Source organism: Cibotium barometz, chromosome 29, assembly GCF_041138505.1.
Source record: "Cibotium barometz isolate CiBa-2024 chromosome 29, ASM4113850v1, whole genome shotgun sequence".
Classification (NCBI taxonomy): Eukaryota; Viridiplantae; Streptophyta; class Polypodiopsida; order Cyatheales; family Cibotiaceae; genus Cibotium; species Cibotium barometz.
This window is the reverse complement of record NC_141074.1, coordinates 18,832,944-18,844,985: the sequence shown is the minus strand read 5'-3', so window position 1 is coordinate 18,844,985 and position 12,042 is coordinate 18,832,944.

The window sequence follows — 12,042 nt, the reverse complement described above, 5'->3', positions numbered from 1 at the left end:
TTGCGCGAGCATTGATGGAAGAGAAGAATATGCCGCATTGCTATTGGGCTGAGGATGTTTCTACAGCAGTATACATCATGAACAGGACTCCAACTGCAGCCATACATGATGTAACTCCCCAGAGGAGAGGTTTACTGGCAGAAAACCAGATTTGTCTCATCTGAAAGTCTTTGGATGCATTGCATATGTGCATGTGCCAGATGAGCTGAGAACCAAGCTGGATCCGAAAGCTGAAAAATGTGTGTTTATTGGATATTCCCTTGAGCAAAAGGGATACAGGTGTTATAACCCTGCTACACGTGAGTTGAGGGTAAGCAGGGATGTTGTCTTTGATGAGATGAGCAGCTGGTATGCTGCTGAAAAAGAAGCTGTTGGGGCTGATGTGAGTGGAAGTGTGGTTGCACAGAATGCAGGTCAGAGCAATCACAGTCTTTGAGTGGACCAGGAGAGTCCTCATCTAGTGGGTCTGTTGATAGACCATGGAGTGGCAGGCTGCGTCATAATACCAGTCCTGCAAATGTGATTGCTACATCACGTAAAGGAAAAGAGAAAGTGATTGAGCCCCTTGGTATGCCTGACATTTCTGCAGGGCATTCTCATGTTGATGGAGAGTCTAGTGGCTCAGATATGAGCCTTGATGAGGAGCTTGGGATCCCAGCTATGAGAACACCTGGTGTAAAGAAGGCTATGGAAGCCATGAATGAAAAGCTGCGAAGATCAGGGAGAGTGAAGAACCCTGTGCAGAGATTTACATATGATGGTTATGTGGCACATCACTATGCATATATGGCAAAGGTTGTGCAGGTTGTTGAGCCCACATGCATTGATGAGGCTGTTGGAAATGTGTGTTGGGAGAAAGCTATGGATGAGGAGATGGATGCACTATATGGAAATGAAACTTGGGACTTAGTGCAATTGCCTGAAGGCAAGAAAGCCATTGGATGCAAGTGGGTGTACAAAGTTAAACATAACAGTGATGGAAGCATAAACAGGTACAAGGCTAGATTGGTAGCCAAAGGATATGCGCAGACATATGGGATTGATTATGAGGAAACTTTCAGCCCAGTTGCCAAGATGGCAACGGTGAGAGTTGTGATAGCAGTGGCTGCGTCAAAGCAATGGTCTTTACATCAGATGGATGTAAAGAATGCATTCTTGCATGGGGATTTGCAAGAAGAGGTGTATATGTTGCAGCCACCTGGATATGAGGATGTGGGTCACCCCGAGCATGTTTGCAGGTTGAAGAAAGCCTTGTATGGCTTAAAGCAAGCACCAAGAGCATGGTCTGACAAGATTTCCGAATATCTTGTCACTATTAGCTTTCATGTAGCCAATGCAGATTTCTCATTGTATGTGAGACATGGTGATAGAGGAGTTGTGCTTGTTGTCATCTATGTAGATGACTTGATCATTACGGGGGACCATGATGCAGAGATCTTTGATGTAAAGATCTTGCTTAGATAGAAGTTCAAGATGAAGGATCTGGGGGAGCTCAGATATTTCTTGGGCATCGAGGTGATTAGGTCACCACATGGTATTGGATTACTGCAGAGACAGTATGGCTTGGACATGTTGTCCAAGTATGGTATGACAGGCTGTAAGCCTATTTCTGTGCCATTGGATCAGAATGGCAAGTTGAATGCAGATTCAGGAGAGATCTTGGAGGATCCTACTATGTACAGACGCATAGTAGGAAGTTTGATCTACATGACGATCACCAGACCAGATTTGAGCTATGCTGTTGGTTTGGTGAGTCAGTTTATGCAGGTTCCACGGAAACCGCATTTGGATGCAGTGAGACGCATACTGAGGTATGTGAAGTCTACTTTGCATTGTGGACTATTCTATGAGACTGGGACAGAGATATGTGTACATGGGTACACAGATGCTGATTGGGCTGGTAGTATCTCAGATAGAAGATCTACCAGTGGATTCATGTTTTCTTTGGGGAGTGCTGCTGTGACTTGGAGCAGCAAGAAGCAGCCTACGGTTGCTCTATCGAGTACAGAGGCCGAGTACAGAGGAGCTGCTATGGCAGCATGTGAGGTAGCTTGGTTGAGAAAGCTACTTGCAGATTTGGGTCTATCAGTGGATAGACAAGTTGTCATTTTCTGTGACAACATTAGCAGTATACAGTTGGCCAGGAACCCAGTCTTTCATGCTCGTACGAAGCACATAGAGGTCCACTACCACTTCGTCAGAGAGAAGGTCTTGGCAGGAGACCTTGACCTTGTTTATGTCAGCACAGAGGATCAGGTAGCTGACATCTTCACCAAAGCATTGGGTACAGAGAAGCTCCGCCGATTCAGGGCTTCGCTTGGTGTACATGAGATGGAGTTGAGCTCGAGGGGGAGTGTTGAGATATCGAGCTCGTCTAGTGAGGCGGTGGCCACTGATGAACCGCCTGGGGGATAGGCCCCACACTTACACCACTGGCATGGTTGGTGAGATCTTGGTTGATATGCGGCCAGTGGGATGACAGGCTGTGTGACAGCCATTCTAGAGACTGGCATAGTTATAGCGCCAGCTCATTTAGTCGGGTTCACACTATAGAGAACCCGTGTATGTATTTGGTTGAGTACCTTTCATATTGTGTGTACTCTTATTCTTGTATATGGTGTGTTGAGTGTTGAGTAGAGAAGAAGAAGAAGATTTTCAGCCTCTCACCTTGTGTGTTCTCTATTAGGGTTTTGTGAGTGTGTGTGTATGCTTACAAGAGCTCAAGCTCTCTTCCCCCCTGCATCTTTTCAATTACATCATGTATGGTTGCAGTAGGAGTCCTATTCATGATATAAACTGCTATAGACATAGCCTCGGCCCAATAGCTATGCGGCCTATTCTTCTCTGCAACATCAATGATCGTACTATCTCTGCAATGTGCGTGTTTTTTCGCTTAGCAACTCCATTTTGTTGCGGAGTGTATCTACATGTAAATTATCTTTGAATGCCATTATTTTACAAGAATTCAGAGAACTATTTGGAGAAGTATTCTCCCCCTCCATCTAACCTTAGGCACTTCACATGCTTTCCTGTCTGTTTTGCAACCCCATCACTCTGAAATTTTGAAAATGAGTGAACACTTCACTCTTCTCCTTCATGAAATACACCCACACTTTCCTCGTGTGGTCATCATCAATGAATGTTACGTAGTACCTGCTGTGCAGCCACCCATAGACATAGTCTTCGCAGGACTCCATACATCTGAATGCACAACATCTAGTACATTCCTGCTCATATTTTGTCATGTGGAAATACATGTTTTGTTTGCTTTCCAAATTGACATTCTTCACAAAATTTTTGCATACCTTCAACTTTAAACTTAGGTAGCCCTGTCACAATTTCTTTAGTCTACATGGACTTCATTCTTTGCACATTTACATGCCCAATTCTCTTATGCCAATGTATGTATCTGCAACAACTCTTGAACCATTTGCAAACATTGCAATACTCACTTTAGGCACATTTACATTCAATGTAAACATTCTGCCCACTTTGTTACCTTTTGCAACCAACTTGCACTTATCTTTAAAGTCTTCTACATAGCAGCCACCATCAGGGTTATACCGGACCTTCAAACCCTACTCAATCATCTAGCCAACAGAAACCAGATTCTTTGTAATGTTAAGAACATGAAGTACATCTGCGAAAGGTACTTCACCTTACCATCTTTCATAGACAATGGCACAGCTCTAACATGGGCAATCGATGAGCAGTATCATCCCCTATTTCAACAAAACCTGGTCTTTCAAGACTTTTCATTGCCTTGAACCACTCACCATGACTTGTCATGTGGTTTGAAGCACCTGAATAACATACCATACATCATCCTTACATGTTGCTATATCATTTCTAGACACATTAACTACATGTTGCATAATAAACAACCTCTCATTATCCTCATTATTTCTACTAGAGAATGTATAGTTGTTTTGCTGCACTTTTCCATTTTATATGTCACTGCTTCTTATAGCAATTTGCCTGCACATGTCAAGGCTTATCACAGTAAAAACAAACTCATGTATCATTATACTGCCCTTGCCAATTACCACGACCTCTTTGACTCCCCTTGCCAATTACCACGACCACTTTGACTCCCCTTGCCCCGCTAAAGTGGCCTCTTCCACTTGTGTGTTGTTGTTGTGAATCCTGGGACTATTGCTGTTTGTTGATAATTCTGATTACCTGTTCGGCCACCACCTTGGCCACATCCATGACCTCTACCTCATCCTCTACCTGCACTTGTGTAGAAGGCCTGCTGCTCTAAACTGTTTTTGTTTTGTGAGACTATTGATCTTCACCCAAGTTCTTCTCTTCAATGATCAGCATTGACACCAAATCTGTGAAGTTGGGAATGTTCTCCTGAGTTTGAATAGACGTCTTGAGTACCTTCTTGTATTGTGGCTCGAGACCACCGTAGACACATTTCCACCTTATCATCATCATCAACAAAAACACCAATTGATGCAAGGGATTCCACAATGCCCTTGATCTTCAAAGCATAATCATTCACATACATATTTTTCTTCTCCACAGTATGAAGCTCATTCTTTAATTGAATCTTTCGTGCCTTGGTGTTAGATTCATAGAGCTTCACCAAGGTGTCCCATGCCTCCTTAGGTGACTTGGCATCCTGTATATACCCAATCATGGTGTCCTGTATACTAATAGTAAGCTAATACATGACTTTCCTTGCTCCTTGATTCCAATCCTGGAATTCTTTTACATCTGCAGTAGTTGGATTAATCTCCAGTATCTCTAGTGTCTCCTCATGTGTTCACCTTCAATGTAGTCCCAATAACCTTTTCCCATCAGGAAATTTGTCAATCTAAACCTCCAAGCATGGAAGTTATTCTTGTCAAGCTTCTCTACAACAATCTGGTTTATTCCATGATTCGACATCTTTTCTGCAACACAAATATACCAAAAACAACACTCTTGTTTGACCTGCACACAAACTATTGTATTCTCTACATTAGTACTATACTGCACAACCAGTGACCTTAATTTGCATACATACACCCAATGGAAACTTTAAGACCTCTTTGCAGCACACACAGTGTTTGCACAACCAATCGCCCCTCCTGCAATTTCAAAAATAGAGTTTTGCAAAGAATCAAAACTTACCCGGAGTGCCCGTGAATGCCTGAGAATTGAAAAGCAGAGGTCCAGATGCACCCAAAATGCATTTTTCGCCTGAAAAAATATTGTCCAACAAACAATATAGTTGCCCTGTAGCTTTTCTCCTGCATAGAAAGCTCCTCAATCAGAGTTTGTTTGTCGATGCCTTCCGAAGAGCTCCCGACAAGGGTTACAAAGGGGAAAGAGTAGATGAAGCTCTTACGCTCGTACTGCTTCCTGTGCTTCTCTTGCTTGCCACTCAGACCTTCGCATGGACTGGACTCTGATACCATGAAAAGATGTAGGGGGGAAGAGAGCTTGAGCTCTTGCAAGTACACACACACACTCACACAAACCCTAGAAGAGAACACACAAGGTGAGAGGCTGAAAATTCTTCTTCTTCTTCACACAACAAAAGAGGTTTACAAAGAAGATAAAGTGACTAACACACATAATAGAGTATATACAAGCGGTCCATAATGTGAACATGTTAAGAGGAGTGGGTAGATGTGGACTAGTCGATGTAGTCCAGTTGTAGAATCTCTGGCGAAGATATGTCGGTGCCAGCTACCAAACCTGCCCAGTGATGTAAATGTCAAACGATCATACAGGCGCCTCATGAATGTTAGCTCGTGTTGAGATGTCAAGCATGACCATTCGACATTTACATCACTGGCGAGTTTGGTAGCTTGGACACCAAGGTACCAAATGCTATGGAGTCCAAAATATATGAAGACATCACAAGATGTTTGTTGAACAAGTTGCCCTTTCTACGAAAGATTATAAATCTACATCTCATGCCTAGCTACGCATGCATCAATTGTGGCCCACATGCTAATGCATGTCTATGCATACACAAATTGTGACCAAAACTTGCGGGAACAACCTTTTTTTAGCTTTAAAGATATGTTTTTGTAAACCTTATCTTTGCAAGCTCCATGCTCGTGGAAACCTTGAACCAATCTTCATCCATTGGCTTGCTCAATACCCAAATATGCTGATGAGATAGAAAAAGTGAGCCTCCTCTCATGATAATAGCATATGCAATGTTGTAGGAGGTACAACATAGGCAGGAAACATATTGAAATTCGAAGAGAGAAATGGACTCATTTAATCCTGGCAGTGTGAAGTCAAAGAACTTGAAAAGGCCACTATTCTCCCTCAAGAAATAATTGGATGGGCTCCATCTGCATAGCCTTCATCAGATGACATAGACCATCCATGGCATCATAACCTGTTGGAGATAGGCTTATGGCTGGATAAATGACTTTCTGATGGATTACCAATTAGTAAAACTCCATGTGATCGTACTTCCTTAGCACCTTTAAAAGGTTGTCGGCCTACAAACACAGTATCATCGTCACCCTCTGTGTTTTTGTGGGGCGTGGGGCTCTTTGTACATGCATCTTGCCTGCGTGGCGTTGGTTGTGTATGTCGTTTATTGTGTTGATGGCGCCCGCTGCTATTGCCCGTGCTAACCAGCTGGTTTGGCACAACATGTGCAGTCCACCAGCTGTGGTGGCTCTATTTCTTGCAGCCATTGATCGCCCACTTAAACCAGCTGTGGTGGCTCTCTTTCTTGCAGCCATCGATCGCCCACTGCACATCGGGCAGCCCCAGCTTTGCCAAAGCAAATTGATCATGCCTGCCTCCAAACCACAGTGGTAGTGCAATCGCCTCTCAAGAGAATAGTCATGCTAGCTTAGTTCCACACCATCCGTACCAACCAAACATGCTATTCCATCCTCACAATACTTTTAACCATCTAGAGAGAGACCTCAATTGCTCCCTCTTCAAAATCTTTTCATCTTTCATAGTCTGCAGAACTCAAAAAAACAAGAGAACTCGAACCATTGAAAAAACAAGATAAGATAAGACTTATCTCTTTTGAAGCCCGATCACACGCAAAAAAACGAGAGGGATGATGGATTGAAGTGCCACTCTTCAAAAGATTTTCATCTTTCATGGTTGTGCAGAACTCAAGAAAACAAGAGAACTTGAACCATTGAAAAAAAAAGATGAGATAAGGCTTATCTCTTTTGAAGCCCAATCATACGCAAAAAAGAGAGAGACAGAGAGAGAGAGAGAGAGAGAGAGAGAGAGAGAGAGAGATGATGGATAGAAGTTCCCCTTTGATACCAATGTCATATCACCATAGCCAAGGAGGATCTCGAGCTTTGGTCACCACCCAACCATACAGGAATGTGGATAAGTGTCCACACACTGCTGAGCTTATATAGTGGCTTACCTTTCCACACTAGCTCAGTCACCCACGGTCCTCCGATCCGAGCGCCTCACCCCTGAACCCTAGACACACTCACCACACATACTCCAACGTGTGGATTCCACATCCGATTGAGATTTTCCACCACTCACGCAGACGGTTATAAGCTACATGACAACCCCTATTTCTATGGTGGATGAATACTTAAAAAGGAAACTAAAAGCCTAGAATGAAAAGGAAACCAAAAGCATGGGATGAGGTCCACCAATGGATGGAAAATTAGCTTAAGCCATTAGGAGATGTAAGTGAGACTGACCAAGAAAAGAAGTAAAATCCCTTGAAAGTATACAAAGATGTGCCTATCAATGTAATGGGTAAATAATTTGAAGGAGATGATATGAATGCCACCATTCTAATCAAATTGGAGAGCATGACCACGATTACAATCCTAGATGAAGGAGCAAGAGTGATCATATCCACCAAAAACATGTGTTGAAGATGGGGGAGCAAGCCTTTAAAACCTCCTCACATTAGCTGATGTCAATGAAGGAATGCTTATAGGAATCCTGAAAGAAGTGGAAGTAATGTTGTACAGCCTAGTATATGAACATACATTTATTATTATCAACTTTTGAAGTCCCACTAATTAAGATGTGATTCTTAGATGGCCTTTTTTGTGCCAAATGATGTTAATCCATGACTAGGGGAAGAGATGACATCTACCTCCACCAAGAGGATATTACCACAAGGTGAACCTTAAAAACATTCCTATAGAGATGTGAGTAGGATGCCTCTATCATGACTTAGGTTATGATACGACAACGTGCTCCAAAAGCTTAAACTTATGTCATGTGAATGAACATAGCGGTAAAAGGTGTGAGCATGATGAGGAAACTTCCACTACTTCACTATCAGACCCTGAAGTTGAGGAAAACTTGATGTATCTATTCGCTACAATGGACATGTGTACTAAAACCATGGGAACCTAGTTCTGTGATGAAGACAAAAATGACATTATTCCTATCAAAATACATATCTTCTTCTATACTCTCAAACCCAAAAGGGGTTAAACCAATTGAAAACCACAAAGAAACAACTCCTAGGAAATGCAAAGTTGTACCACTCAGATGCTTTAGTAGAAGCTTTGAGCCAAGTCATGTCTCAAGGTTGGGATCCAGCTTGTAAACTGACCACAAGAGTTTGAAGTGGATCTCCACCCAGCCTAACCTCAACATGAGGTAGAGAAGATGCATTGAAATCCTATAAGAATAAGACTTTGACATCAAATTCCGCCCTAGGAAGGATAATGTGGTAGTGGATGCACTCAAGCCGCCGCTGCAAATCTTTCTTGAGTGCAATTTCGATGCCAAATGATCCCATACTCGACAAGGTTAAAGAAGTCTCATCTCATGAAGGGGGACTCCTCAAATAATTTCTCTAAAGAAGAGAATATTTTTTGAAAAAATTAAAAAGGCCAATACATGTCAGAACAAGATACCCACCTAGCCTGAAGGATGAAGAGCACTATTTGCATTATGTCAAAGCTTTGATAGCTATAGTTATATTCTAATTGGAAGGATCTAATAAAGAAACCAAGTCATAATGTTTTGAATATAGATCCTGAAATTGCTAAAACTTTATTAAAAGAAATCCCATGGATTCAAACTCCAAAAAGACTTTCAAGTCTGGATAGCGAAGACAAAACAAAGCTATGCGTGAGGGACAAATTAGGGAATAATATCAAGAAGTGAGTTCCAATGATGATTGAGAATAGGAATGTGTGTGCACAAACACCAAAAAGAAAGAAATTAAAAGAGATAGGGATGCCTTATGGTAGATCGAAAGATGCCAAACAAATTGACCTAACACCACCAAGAAAAGATTCCAAAAAGGTTTGGATCCCTACTAACTTAACCCTTGAGGAGGAGATTAAATTAATGGAGTTACTCAAAGAGTATAGAGATGTATTCGCTTAGAGTTACTCAGATCTCAAGGGGGTCCCTCTAGAAGTATGATAGCATATAATTCCAATGGTGGGGATGGTGGATGGTCTAAGCTTTATATGTACAAGTGTTCACATAAATGAGCATTCTCGTTGCATGAGAGAGGAAGAAGAGAAGAGAATAGAGAATATGCAAGGTTCGGTTCGGGAACATGTCCTTAGCCAACCCTAAAGAGGGTTAACTCCTCAATGTGAAGATGCTAGGGGCTTACTCCACCACCATGTATGTCACTCAAGTGGAGCTTTCCTTGAGCTAGGTAGGGAGCAATGAGAGAAGGAGCTATGGAGAGATCAACTCCTATCTCAATGCCTTCATGTGTGCAAGAGAGAGAGAGAGAGAGAGAGAGAGAGAGAGAGAGAGAGAGAGAGAGAGAGAGACCAAGAAGAAGAAGAAGAAGAAGAAGACGCAAGAAACGGAGCATCGCCTACAAGCACACATATACAATCAAGCATGCATCAACACCCAAGCTGTAAGATTCCTCCCCAGCCCCTCAAGATGTCCAGTTTCTCCCCCTGTAATCAATCCCCTTTTCAGAATAATAACAGATCTTGTTTCAATCTATTTTGACCTGGAGAGAGAAAATGTCTAGAGGGAGGTAATTCAAAATTGAGATATTTTTGGATATAAAAATTCTCCTAGTGTCTAAAATGATTTCCCCTGAAACAAAAATTCAAAAAGAACTTTCCAATATGCAATTGGAATTAATTAAAAATAGGTATAAAAAGGACCTTAGCCTAAGGGTCCAGATTTTTAGAAATTTTTGAATTATGCTCCAATTGAGGTTCCTATGGACCAATAAGATTAATCCAAATGTAGGGAGGAGATAAATTGAAGAATAAAAGAAAAACCCCCCAAAAATGAGTAAATGCTCACATAAGATGAAGAGTTGACTGAATACAAGGTTTAATAGATAAAAATTAAGAGATATTTAGAGGAAATGATGCATTTTTGACACCTAAGTGTGGGGATCTCCCCTCATGAAGGAGGCGCCTATTTCACATGTGTGGAGAAGTTTTAAACTCAAAAATAATGAGATATTTTTCTCTCTCCTCTCTCCTGTTTCAACTAGATCTAAAAAGTAAGCTAAACTGACCTAAAAATGGTCAAAAATTGACCAGACTGATTTGGAAAATTCTAGAATCAATTTGCTTGGTTAGAGGCTCACTTTTTCCTTTAAATAGAAGCCTCCCCCTTTGTAAAAGTTTAATGGTGTTTTATGCACTGTTACTCTACTCCTACCTAGAGCCATTTACATTGGATTTTCTTGATAATTCAATTGTTTTTGGCTTAATCCTCTCCAAAGCAATTGGTGGCCACTCTTGCTTCAAACAAGAGTAGAACCCGCAATCCCTCAAGCCAAAGGAAAGCTTACAACTCCATTTTTTTAATTTTAAATCTATGGTTTTCTTGATTTTCTTGTTTTTTAGTTGATTAAAGTAAATTCTAATGCTATACCTTCATGAAAAGACCATCCCCTTCTCTTCTTTACAATTTAGCCTTTCTTTATCCTAGAATGTTTAACAAAAAGATTAATTAAACTTTTCTTATTGTTTACTCTCTTGGAAATTGAAAATTGTGTCGATTAGAGTCCTTTACATCTAATTGGGGTTAATTTAAATTGAAAATAGAATGTTAAAAATGAGAAATGGTCAGCCATACAAAGGAGGTTATGGAAAAAATTTCTAAAATTTTGTGTAAAAGAAAGTTTATTTTTATGTTATTCCAAAAGAGTAATTCCCACCGTTTGTACATTCTAAAAGAAATATTCTAATTTACTCCATGTACATATTCACCTATGAATATGTATGGATATTATTGATATTAATTATTAAATTTAATTTCTATGCATAGAAAGATGCATAATGGAAATTCTTATTATAAAAGTGTTGTTTTCATTGAATTTAATTTCTATGCATAGAAAGTTGCATAATGGAAATATTTTTATTATAAAAGTGTTGTTTTCTTTGAATTTAATTTCTATGCATAGAAAGGTGCATAATGAAAATTTTTATTATAAAAGTGTTATTTTCATTGAATTTAATTTCTATGCATAGAAAGATGCATAATGTAAATTTTTTATTATAAAAGTGTTATTTTCATTGAATTTAATTTCTATGCATAGAAAGATGCATAATGGAAATTTTTTTATTATAAAAGTGTTGTTTTCATTGAATTTAATTTCTATGCATAGAAAGGTGCATAATGAAAATTTTTATTATAAAAGTGTTATTTTCATTGAATTTAATTTCTATGCATAGAAAGATGCATAATGGAAATTTTTATTATTATAAAAGTGTTATTCTTATTGAATTTGACTTTTATGCATAAAGGATTTTTTTTTAATTTCAAAAGTGTTATTCTCATTAAAATTGATTTTATGCATAGAAAGATGCATAAAGGATTTATTGTTATTTCAAAAGTGTTATTCTCATTAAAATTGATTTATTTGCATGGAAAGATGCACAAAGAATTTATTTTTATTTCAAAAGTGTTATTCTCATTAAAGTTGATTTTTATGTATAAATAGATGCATAAAGAATTTTTATATCAAAATTAGAATTCTCTTAAATTCTATGTTTAAATTCTATGAAATGATGTGAATCAGATGGATGTGAATGAAGGGATGGATAGATGTGAATCAGATGGATGTGAATGAAGGGATGGATAGATGTGATGTGAGTAGAGGTGATGAGATGT